Here is a 17,812-nt window from a genome sequence, read left to right on the forward strand (position 1 = left end):
ATATGCTTTTCCTCCTCAAACTGATTTGTTGATTTTGATAGTTCCTCATACAATGATGCAAGTGTTTTTGCAAACTTAAAAAAATATATATATATTTATTTGGGAGAGTCGGGGTGGGGGGTAGAATGGGTGCATGAGGTCTTGTAGCCATAGCAAACAAACTCCAGATGCCTGTACTATCTTGCGCATCTGGCTTATTTTGGTCCTGGGGAATTGACCCTGGGTCTTTTGGTTTTGCAGACAAGCACCTTAATTGCTAAGCCATCCCACCATCCGCTTTTTGCAAACTTTTAATATTTATCTTTTTTATTGAACTTTTTAAGTTTTTTTGAGTGCTGAATAATGTCTTTCTATGGATATGAGCTGTTCATTAACAAGGCAACACAACTGATGGATGGGGAATGGAATTCACCAGAGGCAATGCTAGGAATGTAGACTGCTTAATGATAGGGTGTTTTGCTGTGGATGCTTTCTTGTTGTTGTTTTCTTTTAATGGTGCATAGTGTTGTAGAACTAGTGGTAATGATCGTACATCATTGTGAATGTACTAAAACTGCTAATTGTACACTGTATAGTGATCAAAAGTTAAGCATTGTCTCAATACAATTCATTATTTAAAAATTGTAATATAAGAGGGGGAAATCCCTAAGATATGTAGCATACTGCTCTGGATATTTCAGACCTCATTTTTGATTTAAAATAATGTGTATCATCTGAAGGGCTCAGGACTGTACTCTTTGCCATCTGACAGAAGTTAAACAGTCCTACAGAACTCATTGTATTTATGGCTTAAAAATATTGTTGTTGTTGTTTTGAGGTAGGGTCTTACTTTAGCTCAGGCTGCCCTGGAATTCTCTATAGTCTCAGGGTGGCCTCAAACTCACAGTGATCCTCCTACCTCTGCCTCCCGAGTGCTGGGATTAAAGGCATGTGCCACCACGCCTGGCAAGTATTTTTGAGAGTTCAATAGAATAGCTTTACTTCAGTCTCAGTAACAAAAGAAATGGGCTTTTCCCAAGAAAATGACTTCTTTTTACTCAATGAATACTGTGAATAATATAAAATAAAAGCTGTACATGAATTATTTCTACTTGCACAGACATGTGTTTAACTCCCCAGGCTGCAGGTTATTGTGGCACACATCTTTGATACCAACATTGTTCTTAGTTTCATCTATTTTTTCACACCGACTTTCTTCAGTTGTTTTATTTTGTGTTTTAACATACCTTAGCAAATTATCCCACATCTAATTTTAGAACAGGGAAAGATAAAAAAATACACAAAAAGGAAAAGGATCTTACAATTACAGTGGGAAAGTTAACAGTACAAATGCCAGTTTAAATAACTTATCTAACTTAATTTTAGTTTTACACTAATATGTAATTAATCAATAAGGAACTAATAAACAGAAGAAAGGGGGCTCTAGATATGATGAGGACTTATTTAAATGATTGATAGGTGAGTGTTTTCCTATTTTGAGTACTTGCTGAATTACAGAGTGAGAAGCTAAAAATCTAAAAGTGGAAACAGGTCAGTAAAGAGAAGGGATAAGGGAAAGTAGAGTGATGTTTTTTAATATTGCTGGCAATACTTTCTGTCTAATGATGATCTTATTTAAATCTCACTGTGTGTGATCAAATAAAAGCTGAGCATGACATTGTTTTTTTTTTTTTTTTTTTGATTTTTTTTTATTTTTTGAGGTAGGGTCTCACTCTAGCCCAGGCTGACCTGGAATTCACTATGGAGTCTCAGGGTGGCCTCGAACTCACAGCAATCCTCCTACCTCTGCCTCCCAAGTGCTGGGATTAAAGGCGTGCGCCACCACGCCCGGCCTGAGCATGACATTGTTTTTATTCTGTGCAACTGCATGTGTATAGTTTAGAAGGGTATTGCTGACATATGAGATATATGAAAGTCACATAATATTGGCAATATGACAGACTATATTGCAAGACAACGTTGTTTCTAAAGAATTTTTAATTTAGTTATCTACATGTGTTATTTTTCCCATAAATCTTAATAGTTTTCTATTAATCCTTTAATTTAATCTTACATTTATTCATTACCCTTATGCTTCCAGCAGTATTCTCTTGTGTTACTATACCCTGGGCTTTTTTTTTCTCACACAGTCTCAGTCTCTTACACACATCCCTGGAGGGAGGAGTTTCCAGTCCTTCTGCCAGCTGAATTCATTCATACATAAGTCTTACTGCCGTGGAATCTCCCCTCTAACCTATCCCTATTTTCCTGTCTCTTTATTACTACCCCAGTGTTCTGCATTTCAGTGCCTAGCAGTGGCATTCACTTCATTATTTCTTTCCCCAGCCTTGTTGGCCTCTAAACACAGAGCCTTAAACACACTAAGCTTTTTCTTACTTTTGCATCTTTTATCTTATTTTGTCTGTCAGAAATCAAATATCCAGTCATTTGTCACCACCAAGGTTGCTATTAGCAGTTTCTTACTTCCACTTGAGTTACTACAGCCCCTAAATTGTTGATTCTTCCTCTGCCCTTCCCCCTCTACCAGGACTATTCTGTACAGAGTGATTAATCTTTCCTTCACAGTAGTTAATCTTCCCTTCCTTCCTTCCTTCCTTCCTTCCTTCCTTCCTTCCTTCCTTCCTTCCTTCCTTCCTTCCTTCCTTCCTTCTTCCTTTTCTGTTCTCTCTCTCTCTCTTACCATACCACTCTGTTGGTCAAAATAATTGTAATCTTGTTCCTTTCAGCATATGTGAAATGCTATCCATTCTATTTGTTATTACTTTATTGCTTTCCAGGCCTTCTATACTCTCTGTTTTTCTTTTTCTTTCCTTTTTTTTTTTTTCCTGGTTTTTCAAGGTAGGATCTCACTCTAGCCCAGGCCGACCTAGCATTTACTGTGTAGTCTCAGGGTGGCCTTGAACTCATGGCAATCCTCCTACCTCTGCCTCCCGAGTGCCGGGATTAAAGGTGTGCACCACCACACCCAGCTGTGCCCATGCTGTACTGACTCACTGTGCATCAGCTCTGAGTCTTCAGGTATTTTCCTGAAAATGCCAAGCCGCCTTACCTCAGGGTCTTGACACTTGTAATTCTTTTTATTTGGCATGTTGTTTGTTACTTCATTGTGGTCTCAGGACAGTTATCTTCTTTATATTTTCAGTGTCAGTACTTTCTCTCCTTGCCCTTTGACAGTGTTCTTATTTCAGGGAACTTCTCCTGATTCCACCTCCTGGCCTGTTGTCAGTGTGCTGTGATTATAGAAGCCAGCCAAGATTTGGGCCATTTATAGGGAGTTCAGAGTTTTATCCACCCAGCTAACCATAGCCTTGCGGTTTGGTTCTCATAACTGTAAGAAAGCAACATTTTAGGTTTGGTTGTTTTGTAGGTCTTTACTATTAGAATGTTAAGTCTGTAAAGACAGATATTTGACTTGTTCACTGCTCTATTCCCAGGTTTACCGCAGTGGAGTCTCATAGAAAATACACAGTAAAGCCAGGCATGGTAAGCATGTCCTTAATCCCAGCTCTCAGGAGACTGAGTCAGAGGATCCTGAGTTTAAGGCCAGGCTGCTGTATATAATGGCAAGACTTTGTCTAAAAACAGAAATAAGCACCCAATAAATATTTACTGAGTGACTGAAAAAAATAATTATTTGATTAATGTTTCAGTAAATGAATAAATTAAATTAAGATTTGATTTATATTTTGATTTTCACACTTGTTAATTTTTTTAAGTTAATTAATTTACTTGAGAGAGCTAGAGAGGAAAAGAAGGAGAGAGAGAGAGAGAGAGAGAGAGAGAGAGAATAGGCATGCCAGGGTCTCCAGCCACTGCAAATGAACTCCACACCTATGTGCCTCCTTGTGCATCTAGCTTACATGGGTCCTGGGGAATTGATTTGAGGTCCTTTGGCTTTGCAGGTAAATGCCTTAATCACTAAGCCATCTCTCTAGACCCCTAAAGATTTATTTTTATTTATTTATTAGAAACAGAGAAAGAGAGAGACAGAGAAAGTGAGAATGGGCATATCAGGGCCTCTAGCCTCAGCAAATGACTCATGTACTACTATGTGCATCTGGCTTATGTGGGACCTGAAGAATTAAACTTGAGTCCTTATCCTTCACAGGCAAGCGCCTTAACCACTAATCCATCACTCCAGCCCCCAATTTTTCTATAGTAACATACAAAACATAGAGTTTATCATTTTTGTTCTTTAAATGTGTATTAGGTAGTATTAAGTGTATTAATTTTGTTATACAAGCACCACCACCATCCCTCTCCAGAATGGCTTTTCATATTCCTTCTATAATCATTAAATACCACCTTTTGGCACCTGTCATTTTACTTTCTATATCTATGAATTTTACTATTTTAGGTACCTCATATAGGTAGGATCTTTTAGACATTTGTCTTTTGTGACTATTATTTCTCTGAACATAATATCATTAAGGTTCATCTGTGGTTTTGTTTTTGGATGTTTATAAGTGGCATGTTTCATCATTAACATAACAATTGTGTGTATGTCTTATATACCTCTTCCATTCTTATACCTAAAAAATTCTATAAGTTTAGTTAACTAAATTTCACTATATTCTTGTGCATTTGATGATTATGGTACAACACACCAAGTATGTATAGACTATTTGAAGCACATAATTCATAAGTGGCTAAATTCTAAGTCAGGACCACCAGGTGATATCATTCTTTGTTAAAACTGAGAGTATCAAATCAGATTTTTTATATAATGATATTACTTGAAGGGTTCTAGGCAGAAAAAAAACCCCCAAAGTCCACAATAGTAATCATTATTTAATGTCCTTAAATAGTGATAGCAATTCTTCTAATGGAAAAAAAAATCATTGTAAATTATCTGAAATCTAGTTATGCTGGGATTAGTTCAGTTCTAAGTAAATATTTTCTGAGTGTGTATTGTTAGAATTCATAATTACCTTGGCAGTCATCATAGTATAAAATGGATTTTGAATGTGTAGTTGGAATAGACTCTTCATTTTCTTACCTTTTGTATATATAACTTTATAGAGCTATGTGCTTATGCTCGGTTTGACTGCTAGATTTTTCAAATTAGATCTTGGCTTAAATTTTTTTTTTTTTTTTTTTGCCATTGTTATTGCATATTTAAGGTGGTGAGGATCCAACCAAGTGCCTTGTGCGTACTAGGAAAGCACTCTAGTGCTGAGTTATACCCCCAACCTGGCTGGAGAAACTTGTGAATGGCAAATTACCTATTGATTTGGTATTTGTTGATAGGACTAGGGTAGGCTTTAATATGATCTTTAAAAAAATAAATTTTTCTTATCAGACAATATGGTTTGATTTAGTTCACAGTAATTCCTAATGCTAAAAAAAAAGTTCTGTGTGCCATTATGTTTGAATTCCCTAAACAATAGAACAATAGAAATAAAGTTGCAACTGAAATACCATGTAGTTTATTTTAAAAAGAAGCTTCATTATATTACTTCCCTTAAGTAATCGGTACACTTTTGGATGTAACCTCAAGAGTGTCTCAATACCAGTTGGCAGTTCTATCACCCCTTCCTCTAATGGATGCCCATTTATGGCTCAAAAGTGGAACTATGAGGAAGTGAGTCAAGATTTTTGGGAAGTGCTAATCTGTGTTGAAAGAACAGTGGTAAAGTTTGAGGAAAAAAGGTACTTTGTATATACTTAAACTAAAGAAAAAAATGAACAAGTACAACATCCAGTTGTGTCTCGTGTGGTTCTTATGAACAGTAAAATGGAGTTGTCTTCTGGGCCCTAGCTAAAGCTTTGTAAGGCAGCCTATAAGAATCCTATCTTGAGCCGGGCGTGGTGGCGCACGCCTTTAATCCCAGCACTTGGGAGGCAGAGGTAGGAGGATCACCGTGAGTTCGAGGCCACCCTGAGACTACATAGTGAATTCCAGGTCAGCCTGGGCTAGAGTGAGACCCTACCTCGAAAAACCAAAAAAAAAAAAAGAATCCTATCTTTCCAGAGAAGCTTCATTCACACAATGTTGCAGTCCGGTTCGCATTGCTGGTAGAAATCACCCAACCAAGAGCAGCTTCTGGGAAAAAGAGTTTTATTTTGGCTTACAGGCTCGAGGGGAAGCTTCACGATGGCAGGGGAAAACGATGGCATGAGCAGAAGGTGGACATCACCCCCTGGCCAACATAAGATGGACCACAGCAACAGGAGGGTGTGCCAAACACTGGCATGGGGAAACTGGCTATAAAGCCCATAAGCCAGCCCCCAACAATAAACTCCCTCCAGGAGTCATTAATTCCCAAATCTCCATCAGCTGGGAACCTAGCATTCAGAACACCTAAGTTTATGGGGGACTCCTGAATCAAACCACCACACACAACCATAAAGGCAAATACTACAAAGGAAGACTGATAACATTTTGAACAATACCAGGTTTTGCAGATGGTGAGATAAATGATTTGATATATTTTAGCCATTTATGGATATTCTCAATATAAGAAGTATTTTTGCAGTAATACTACTGCAAATATGTTATTTGGTTTGAAGAAGTGGCCAAGATAAACAGACATTTATTTTTTGCATTCATACACTTGTCAAGTGTGTTCCCCACACTAAGTACCTCTTCAACTCTGGGCACCAACTACATAGCCAAGTTCAACTTGACACAACATAGTTGGAATCAGCATCAGATTCCACAAGGTAAGTTAAGTCCCACAACATGGCCCCCACGGAAGATACCAGTCACCAACTTATGACTTGTGAACTATAACTAGATATTCCCATATAGTTCAATAATTTACTAGAGTGATTCACAGAACTCAGAGAAATATTTTACTTGCATGTACTAGTTTTGTTTTTTTTTTTTTTACAGAGTACTATAAGGGGCGCATATGCACAGCAAAATGAAGTGATGCATAAGGGACTGTCTGCAAGGATCACCAAGTGCCAGAACTTTTTTTCTCTGTGGAGTTGGGGTGAACTGCACTCCCAGCACTAGGATGCTGTCACCTACATAAAATAATAAAATACATAGAATCTTATCAGTCGATGTTGGTCAGCAGTTCCTGTAGCACTTACAGCCCACTCATCTTCCCACCCACCACATCATGCCCGGATGTTGGCAGGTGTACTGAAAGCTCTACACCTCTGATTACTTAGTCTTTCTGGTTACTAGCCCCGATCCTGTTTACCCTAAGTCACCTTATTAGCATAAAATCAAGTATGGTTCAAGAAGACTTATTAAGATTAACAGCCACTATTTTTACTCAGGAATTTGGAGCATGTTAAGAGTTCTGTGCTAGGAATGGGGACAAATAGCAAATATCATTTCTTATTATACTACTGTGACAGTAGGAATCATAATAAATCTTTTTTTTTTTAAGTTTTAAAGAGATTGTTTTATTTTTGCTTTGGGTTTTGTATAGTTCTTAAGGTAGTTTTCTTATGGAAAAAGTGTTCTAAACTTGCTTTGTATGAGATTTGATATGACAAAGTTAGTAGGGATTTTTTTATAGATTCAGGAGGCATTTTTTTTCATATTTTATTTATTTGAGAGAGAAAGAGGCAGACAGAGAGACAGAGTGTGTGAGGGCCTCCAGCCACTATAGATGAACTCCAGTTATATGCATCAGCATCTGACTTAAATGGGTAGTGGGGAATCGAACTTGGGTCCTTAGGCATTGCAGGCAAGTGCCTTGAATGGTAAGCCATCTCTCCAGCCACAAAGTTGGTAGTTTTATATGAGAAATTACTTGATTTATTCCTAGACTTTTCTTGGAAGGCAATGGAATCACCTTCTAACTATATAAGTAACTCTAAATAGTGGGCTTCTAATTATTTCTTACAGCAGATACTGAATTAGAGTCTGCTTATCCTGTATAAAATCCTGCTAAGGTTAACAAAGCCAAATAGTGCTCAGTGCAGAGAATTGTGTCAGTGCTTCTGTTGATAAAGAATTGCAAACTATCAAAATAAAAATAATGACTTTGGATTTGGATGGATAAGCCTATAAGACTCTTTCTTCCAGTCATAGAGCAAAGGAATACTTGATTGCAGGGAATCACTTATTATCAATTTTAAGTGTAAGAGGCTCTATCTTTTTTTGTCAATTTTGTTGTATGTTAGCAGGGATTTCTTTTTCTTTTTGCATAGCAAGGATCATTGGAATGATTGCTTTCATGGCCTCTGTGGCAACTAAAGGAGAAAGCACCCCTGATCCTTTACCCTTCATTGACCCATAGTTAAAACTGAAGCCAGGAATCATTCAGGGAATACATTGCACAAGATGCACTGGCTGGAATTGGAACCCAGTTGTATGTGATCTGCCTCTTTTTACTATTTTGGATGTGATGCACATATTACTTAGCACTTTAAGTTCTTCCCAAGCTAATGCCCAAGTAAACAGTAGACTGAAGCTGTACTTTACCAGTCATAAACTGCTAAGTGTCTTATAACTCAGTACCTCCTCACTCTATTCAATCATTGCATGCTTTGTCTTCCTTTCATTTTTGGTCGACATAAGGTCTCAGCTGTGGCTCTGGATGCAGCCTGCTTACCTATTGTTCTTTTATTTATTTATTTATTATTGTTATTATTGACAGTTTATTTTGTATGGATACATCATGTGTTGGGACCCTCTTTTCCCTCATCCCTGCCCCCATTCTACTAGGGACCCTTCTCAGTGGGGTTGTAGGTATTCCCTGTGGGGTTATGGGTTATGCACTGTGGGAGCAGCAGTTATTTCAGGCATGATGTCTCAACCTGTGGCTCTCAAAATCTTTCTGCCCCCTCTTCTGCAAAATTCTCCGAGCCATGGTGGGTGAGTCTTAAGCTGCTTCAGTGGTGTGCTCTTAGGAGACTCTGATCTCTGCTTTGGTAAGTGTTGAGTATCCTCAGCATCTGTCTCCTTTACCCTGGCACTGACTGTCAGGTTTGGTATGGAAGCAACCCTCCTGCTCTCCAAAAATTTCTCTGTAGTTCAGCTGTGGCTTGGCTGAAGTGCAAGAAGTAGTTTATCTCCTCTGGTCTTGCTACCTTCTGAAAACGAAGAACAGGTTTTCCTACGGAGAGTGATGTCAGCATAGTTTAAATTGGACAAGCATTATTAATTTAGGGAGAATTTGATGTGTGGAATCTCTCTTAGAGCTAATGACTAATGAGAGCTTGTAATGGGGAGCATAATCTTTGTCTCTACTGGATTCTGATCTGGTTCCCAATTCCAGACATGGGTTTCTTTGCATTGAATGGATCTATTAGCCAATCTGAAAGCTATTGGTTACCCACCAAGGCAGTGTACCACTATTGCACTGGCATGTACTTCACATGTACTTCCTGCCAGAGTGTTTGCTTCTGAGTAGCTTAGACCTCTGGTTGCTCAGACCTTTGTTGGCCACTTTCCCCCAGTACCTCATGTAGTGCTTTCCAGTACTAGGTGGGCTGTTTTGGAACTGCCTGTCTTCCAGATTCCAGCCAGGTCTCTCCATGCTTTGTATTGGCAGCATATGGGGCTTTACCTTTTTTCTCAGGTGGGTAATCAAGTGCTTTGATAGAAACCTGTCTTGGTTTGGGGACCTTGTAGGTCTCTCTGATCAATAGCTCATTGTGGGTAGCAACCAATTTCTCATACTGGGAGTTACAAGCCAGAGACAAGGAAAAAAAAAAATTAAGCTTAGGTTTCATCCTCCCTCTCCAGGATCCGGATCCTTCTTTCAGGTGCACCCACTTAAATGCATTGTTCTTTTATTTTTATTTATTTTTGTTTTTCGAGGTAGGGTCTCACTCTAGCCCAGGCTCACCTGAAATTCACTATGGAGTCTCAGAGTGGCCTCGAACTCATGTCAGTCCTCCTACCTCTGCCTCCCGAGTGCTGGGATTAAAGGCATGCGCCACCATGCTGGGCTACATGCATTGTTCTTTAAGTAAACACTGTGGATTATATTGTGGCTGAATTTTTTTTTTTTTTTTTTTTTTGACAGGTATCTTCTCATATAATTAGCAAACTTGTAGCCTAGGTACCAACATGGACAGTATATATGCAGATCAAGAAGTGGTCTGCCATGTGCATGCTGCATTAAATTATATACATTCATACAGTTGTCACAAAGGTAGTATTCACATGCTAGGTAATTGAACTTGTCCACTGGCCTTGCAAGCAATGCCTTTAACCACTGAGTCATTTCCCTAGTTGTGTATTCTATTTGCTTTTTTAAATTTGTTCTTTAGTGCTGGCATTTGAACCCAGGGCCTCACTTGTTCTTAGCTGTACCTTATATATGACTCTACCACTGGCCCACTCCACAGTACCAATATCTTCTATTTCTATGTTTGTTTTAAACTGAGATGGCAGTCTTCTTTCTTATGGACTATGTTAATTGCTTAGTTAAAATTGTATTGTGGCGGGGTTGTGATGGTGAGTTGTGACCCCAGCACTTGAAAGGCCAAGGCAGGATGGAGGCAAGCTCAAGTCCAGCCTAGGATACATAGGGATACCTTTCTTTAACAACTAAAAAAATGAAAACAAACCCATTATTATTGTTGTTAATAGTTTATCACATTCCCCCATAATATATTACATAAGAAACAAAATAATTGATAGCAAATGACGTCCCCAATGATCAAAACTATCAAAATTGTTAATAAAGTACGCTTAATTTTTTTCCTTATTTTGTTGAAGTTTTAATCTCATCCTCAACAGTATATATGAAAAGAATTAAAGCAAGTCCTACTTAACTAAGCAAAGGGAAACAAATTGAAATGTAAATGCCAGGCAAAAGGGATTTAACCAGAAAGGTCAAACTTACTTCAGCTGAGTATGTTGTTGCCTGGGCAACATAGTGGTAACCTGTCTCAAAACAACAAAAACTCAATTCTCAAAAATTCAAGTTTCAACATAATAAGTGCTATTTGACAATATAGATTGTGTGGGAAGTTTTTTCTCCCAAAGGCAGACTTGAAAATTATATATATATGTAACATATTTATGTATATTATAATATATATAATTATGTATATATTATTATTAGCCAGGGAGAGAGAGAGAGAGTATGGGCACACCAGGGTCTCTTGCTGCTGCAAACGAACTTCAGAGCATGCTCCTCTTTGTGCATCTGGCTTTACATGGGTCCTGGGGAATTAAACTTGGGTCCTTTGGCTTTGCAGGCAGACACCTTAAATCCTGAGCCATCTCTCCAGCTTGAAAGTTATTTTAAGTTTAAAGAAGTCTTTTTTTTTTTACAACAAATTTAGAACAATTTTACTGAAGTGAACATATTTGAGTCAACAGAGTTAATAGTGTTTCTCTTCTTAGTAGTTGTTAAAAGTAGAGAAAATAGAACTTTTTTTTCTTTTTTTTTTTATGGTTTTTTGAGGTAGGGTCTCACTCTAGCCCAGGCTGACCTGGAATTCACTATGTAGTCTCAGGGTGGCCTCGAACTCTCGGCAATCCTCCTACCTCTGCCTCCCTAGTGCTGGGATTAAAGGCATGCGCCACCACGCCCGGCAAAAAATAGAACTTTTTATTAGTGCTAGAGTCTCCTGCATGCTTAAGCATACACTTGTACTACTGAGACGTGCCTGGAAGCCCTGGAAAATAAAGCTATAAATACTTAGGAGCATCATTTTATAGTTTGTTCTGGTATAGTTTCAGAAAACGCACGATGTTGAGCTGGCAGCGTAGCTTAGTGGTAGAGTGTTCACCCGATGCACATAAAGCCCTATCACTCTGCATAGTTTTACTGTATAGTACAGTAGACAGATGTTACGTGTAACCATTTAAAATATTTTGAGGGCTGAAGAGATGGCTTAGCAGTTAAGGTATTTGCCTGCAAAGCCTAAGGACCCAGTTTCAATCCTCCAGTATTTACATGAGCCAGATGCACAAGGTGGCTCACACATCTGGTGTTCATTTGCAGTGGCTCTGGAGGTCCTGGCTTGCCCATTCTCTCTCCCCTAAATAAAAATAAATAAATAATTAAGTACTTAAAAGTCAATGCCTTAATTATAGTGGCCATATCACAGGTGCATCATAACCATATTTGGCTATAGGCCTTGTTCTATAACACGTAGATATGGAATATTTCCATGACTGCCAAAAACTGCCTTGTATAGATCTTAACAGATTACATTGCCATTAACCTCTCCAGAGTATGGTTCTCTACTTATTAGTACTCTCCTCTCCACTCCAAGAGTCTAGCGGAGAGCTCATGTTTGCTTGTATTAGGCCCAGGCCTCTATTCCCAGCACAAATACCTGTGATTTTTTTTTTTTTTTGCCTATGTCTGTAACCCAAGAATGCAAGCCTTGAAATACCCTACAAATAGCATGTGATTTATAAAACTATTTTACGTATGTTACTTTTGGAAATGATTATATATTCTATTCCTGGGATTCAAAGCCTAGCTACACACATGCGAGGCAAACACTCTACCAGAGAGATACATCTTTAGTCATGATTTTCTTTAATGTATAACTACTCTTTGAAAACAGCATAAAATACAGAAAAACATTTACTATTACTATAACTGAATTGTGGACATGCTCATCATGTATTTATGTGTTGTATTGAGTGATGAATAAAGCCAGGAGGAATTCAATGCTTCTTCTAATTTTTTTCAGTGTTTTAGGTAGAGATAAATACACAGTATTGTCAAGTATAGGTTAAAAGATTATAAGAAAATTGATTATAGAGAGTCTTTCTCTGTTTGGGGGCAGAGTAAGTAAAAAATAAAGTTGGAAGATGCTAATTGTTGGAACAATGACCAGTATGTCAAGACTTTTTTTTCTTCTCACATCTGTAGGTAGAAAGTGTAGGCATTTTCTGAGAGTATGTATTATTGAGGGTTCTCTGTGCATGTTTGCTAAAAATAGTGACTTGTATAGAAATAGCATGTAACCAGTATATGAGGTGAATTATATTTTGTTAAAATACAACATTACTTTTGTATGTATAATTTATATGTATAATATATTTCCTAGTTTCTAACATGATATTAAGAATTATTCTTTGCTTATAAAGACACTTGGGATTTTATGAGAAGTCTTAATATTTGCCTGGCTTTATCCTCTGGAGTCGTTTCAATTTCATATATTCTTTCCTCATGCAATTGCAAGTACCTAGTAAGTCATGTGTAAAACTTGCTATGACAAGAAAGGAATGACTTTACTTTTTTTTTTTTTTTTAAAAGAAAGGTTTTAGTGAAGTAAATAGTGTTATCTATAGACTTACTTAATTGCCATGTGTTTTATTAAAAAATTAAAAGTAAAATGGAACATTTAATCTTATCATTGACTTATGAATATTTTTTGATTTCGACTATTTATAAAAAATTTAACATTGTCTTTTAAATTTTATTTATTTATCTATGTATTTGCAAGGAGAGAGGGAGAGAGAACACAGTCATGCCAGGGCTTGTAATCACTGCAAACAAACTCCAGATGCATGTGCCACTTTGTACATCTGGCTTTATGTGGGTACTAGAGGATTGAATCAGGCTTTGCAGACAAGTGCCTTAACCATTGTGCAATCTCTCTAGCCCCATATTACTATTTTGGAATTAGTTTTATAGAATGTATAGCCTTCATAAAATTTCTTAAACTGACTCTTACTTTGCAAGCCTTTTTCTGTATTGATTAAAGTGGAGAGCATAGTATTTCCATATCCACAAAGTAAGGATATTTATATGTACCTACTTCACTGAGAAGATTCAGAGAAATAATGAATACTTGCTTGCTTTACTCATCACTCAATTCAACATGGAAATAAACCAATTGCATTTTAAATTTATTTAAGGTAATAGTAACTGTTGTTAAGTGTTTGAGAAGGCAAGAAGTTCTTTGAAGATAGTTCTTTGAATACAGAGGTACAGTAATATGTTTGATGGGTGAGCCCACCTTCTGATTGGAGTTTTCTGGTATTAGCTAATTTAGAGAGTGATGTTTCCAGGCCCATCTTCTCTGACTGTACATCACTGATAGCTCTTCTGGACATTCTCCTCCTCCAAAGTCTCTCTTTGTTTGAACCTTATGATGCCATTGTTTTAGTTTGCAGTCAGATTTATTTATAAATCTTCCTCAAGTTCTGTTGGATACTCTATTCTTCAATTTACCTTACTGAACCCATCCACACTTTTCGCTTAAAGTTTTGTATTACTGATTTTCAAGTTTTGGAATAGTTTAAATTTCTCCCTGCTTGTGGGAGCATCTCCATTTGAATGGCCTATCATAACCCTGACTTTACTAGCTGTTCAAAACAAAGTCAACCCATTATGTAAGCTTCCTTTAACAGTCCTTCCTTTGAGGCTCTGGTTCCTGGCAGTTGATTTAAAGTGAATTCTACTTGATTTCAAACAAATCTTGGGCTTTTAGTTTCTTTTTCAAGTGTCAAAACCTTTCCGACTCTTCAGACTTTTTTCTAAGACTCCTTTTTTAATGTTTTATTTTTATTTTTTTATTTATCATAAATATGTGAGATAGAGAGAGAGAGGCAGATACAGAGAGAGAGAGAGAGAAGGTATGGGTGTGTCAAGGCCTCCAGCCACTGCAAACAAACTCCAGACTCATGTGCTTCTTTGCTTATCTGGCTTACATGGGTCCTGGGGAATTGAACCTGGGTCATTTGGCTTTGCAGGCAAGTGCCTTAAGTGCTGAGCCATCTCTCCAGCCCAGCCTTTCAGACCCTTATTATCTAACACCTGCAATTTAAAACCCCCATTTTCCACTGCTCATGTTGCTGTGTTTATGTTGCTCTGTATTCTCTCACTTGTAACAGGCAGTGGTGTTCTTATCTATACTCTGAGCTTCTGTAGCCTGTGGCATAGTACTATATGCAGGAAGAACTGCACAAGCACTTGTTCGCTGAGAAGGACCCTATGAGGAGATAGCATTTGTCTTAATAAGTGATTGAAGAGAGAGAACCAGTTTTTCTTTGTGTGAGGCAAGGTCTCACTATGGCCCAGGCTGACCGGAAACTCACTCTCTATAGAACCCAGGATAGCCTTGAACTCATTGTGGTCCTCCAGTCTCAGTCTCCGTAATGCTGGGATCAAAGACATGAGCTAACACACCCTGCTGAACCAGTTTTCTAAAGATACAGACAAAAGTTACTTTAGGCATGGGCAAGGACCAGTAAGTTTCAAGTGTCAAAGTTCTGAAAAGGGATGTTTGTTATGTTTGAGGGATGTCCAGATTCTTTTGTCTGGAGACAGTAAAAAGAGTGGCAGGAGGTACAGTAGAGTCCAACTGACAGAGGCCTAAAGAGCCATGGTAAGAATTACGTTTTTTTTTCCTAAGTGATGGACAGTTTTGAAGGCTAAAGGTATAGCTCAGTGGTAGAATGGTTGCCTATCAAGTGTGACTCACTGGGCATATCCCTGGCATAAACAGATAAATAAATAAATAACCAGTTTTGGTTAAGCAGAGATATGAGTGAGACATTAAGGCTAGAAGCAGGGAGGCTATAATGGATTATAGGAGAACTAGTAAGATAACTACAGTAATGAGTTTTGAATTAAAGACAGAGTGTGAAAGAAGAGTTGGCAGGTAGAAGAGGTAGAGGGTGAGAGGTCCAAAAGGAACGGAGAAGAACTCCATTTGGTTTGTACAAGTCATATACCCTGTGTTTAAGTTCTCTTTCCTAGACTGTGTAATAAGAAATATTTCTTTCCTGATTCTTCTTCTTTTTGTTGTTTTGTTTTTGTTTTTGTTTTGAGGTAGGGTTTCACTCTAGTCCAGGCTGACCTGGAATTCACTATGGAGCCTCAGGGTGGCCTTGAACCCAGGGCAGTCCTCTTACTCTGCCCCCAAGTGCTGATACTAAAAGCATGAGCTAGCTGGGCGTGGTGGCACACGCCTTTAATCCCAGCACTCAGGGGGCAGAGATAGGAGGATTGCTGTGAGTTCACGGCCACCCTGAGACTCCATAGTGAACTCCAGGTCAACCTGGGCTAGAGTGAGACCCTACCTCGAAAAAAACCAAAAAAACAAAAACAGAAAAAAAAGAAAACCGTGCGCCACCATACCCAGCTCTTTTCTGCTTCTTAAAGGAATTATTATGAGGATTTGTTGAAATAACATATGAAAGCCCATTATGAATCTTAAAACACTGTGACAATGTGTTACTTTTAAACACAAACATTTAAGAGATGTCTTAAATAAGGCCTTATTAGTAAGTTTCACATAGATAAACTGGAAGTCATTAATAGCTCAGGAGCTAGCGTCATGTAATATTTTCCCTTAGTTTATACTGGGTGCTTCCTAATGGTACAGTAAATCTTAGATGTCTCTGTTCATAAGGATTAGAATGTGGCAACTTCTTTTTTCTGTAAGTGACATTTTATCCCTAAACGGTGCTGCTAATCATAGGAAGATGTTTATGAGCAAGCCCTGTCTTCTCTTTGTTAATATCAAAATCACAGTGGTTCTTTTCTTAGTAAATACCTTAAAAATAAAACTTGTACCTTAGCTGGGCGTGGTGGCACACGCCTTTAATCCCAGCACTCACTCAGGAGGCAGAGGTAGGAGGATTGCTGTGAGTTTGAGGCCTTCCTGAGAGTATATAATGAATTCCAGGTCAGTCTGAGCTAGAGCAAAACCCTACCTTAAAAAACAACCAGAAAACAACAACAACAAAAAACTTGTACCTTGAATGTCCTAAAGCTTATTTTTAAGTATTTTATGTCACTGATTGGAAACAAAATATAAACTGCCCCACTCTAATAAATCTTGATTCATAAATAAACTTCAAGAATTTTGTGCTTATTTGTGTCATGCCATTTTTATGTTTTCTGAGATTTTGGATTAACTTAATATAATCAAGGAAGAAAATGTTCTAAATAAACTTTTTATTTTCTGAAATTACTTTCTAAAATATGATTCAGCTCATTGCTTATTCTGTTTCCTGTTGTAGGTTTCTCAACAGTGATGTCACAAGATTGACCTCGCTGCTCACAGTAAGACTAAATTATCATTCAGTTTTCCAGATTGATTTGTTTTCTCTGAGAATTAGAATACGGTTATAAGATATTTATAATGTTGAGATGGGGAAGGAATGTAATGGAGAGTGTCATTGCAAAGGGAAAAGTGGAGGGGGAGGGAATTACCATGGTTTATTGTCTATAATCATGATAGTTGTCAATAAGAAATAAAGATATTTATAATGCTGTCTGGTGAGAGAGCTCACCAGTTAAAGGCACTTGCTTGCAAAGCTTATAGCCTGGATTCAATTCTCTAGTGCCCATACCCATATAAGGCCAGATGCATGTAGTAATACATGTGTCTGGAGTTTGTTTGCAGTGCCAAGAGACCTTGATCTACTTATTCTCTGTCTCTTCTCTCTCTTTCTCTGTTTTTAGATTAAAAAGATATTTTTTAAAAATAGATTTATAATGTAAAATTATTATTATGTATTTCCCAAATAGAGTTCAACTCCATCCTCTGCTACATGAGACTTTTTTCCAAAAATATTTTTCTACTACTTAGTTGAATGTTTATATTTTCAGTGATTCATATTTCATATTTCTGTAAAATGTTTAAATAGTTTAACATTATTGCCCTAAAAGCTTTAAAAATATTTAAAATAAAATTACTTTCAATTTATAACTAAAATTATTACAGAAATATTTCAATCTGAAAAAAAATAAACAAAGCCATTATGGTGGTGCATGCCAGTAGCATATTGCTGAAGAGGCAAAATCAGGAAGATCAGAAGTTTGAGGCTACACACAAAAAATAAAATAAAATAAAAATTTCAATGTGAAGCAAGGCATGATGGTGCATGCCTTTAATCCCAGCACTTGGCAGGCAGAAGTAGGAGGATAACCATGAGTTCAAGGCTACCCTGAGACTACCAAGT

General features: G+C 37.5%; 1 protein-coding gene across 19 annotated transcripts in view; it reads left to right on the top strand.

The window, feature by feature from the left end:
• The window catches only part of Baz2b (bromodomain adjacent to zinc finger domain 2B), a 308,213-nt gene that overhangs the window by 83,092 nt on the left and 207,309 nt on the right, over positions 1-17,812 (top strand). For all 19 annotated transcript variants that reach the window (XM_045146851.1, XM_045146854.1, XM_045146862.1 and 16 more), the window contains one exon: positions 16,868-16,910. The gene's annotated coding sequence lies outside the window, so the exon portion shown is untranslated. The remainder of the gene's footprint in view (positions 1-16,867; positions 16,911-17,812) is intronic.

Source organism: Jaculus jaculus, chromosome 4 (genome assembly GCF_020740685.1).
Source record: "Jaculus jaculus isolate mJacJac1 chromosome 4, mJacJac1.mat.Y.cur, whole genome shotgun sequence".
In the NCBI taxonomy this organism is placed as follows: domain Eukaryota; kingdom Metazoa; phylum Chordata; class Mammalia; order Rodentia; family Dipodidae; genus Jaculus; species Jaculus jaculus.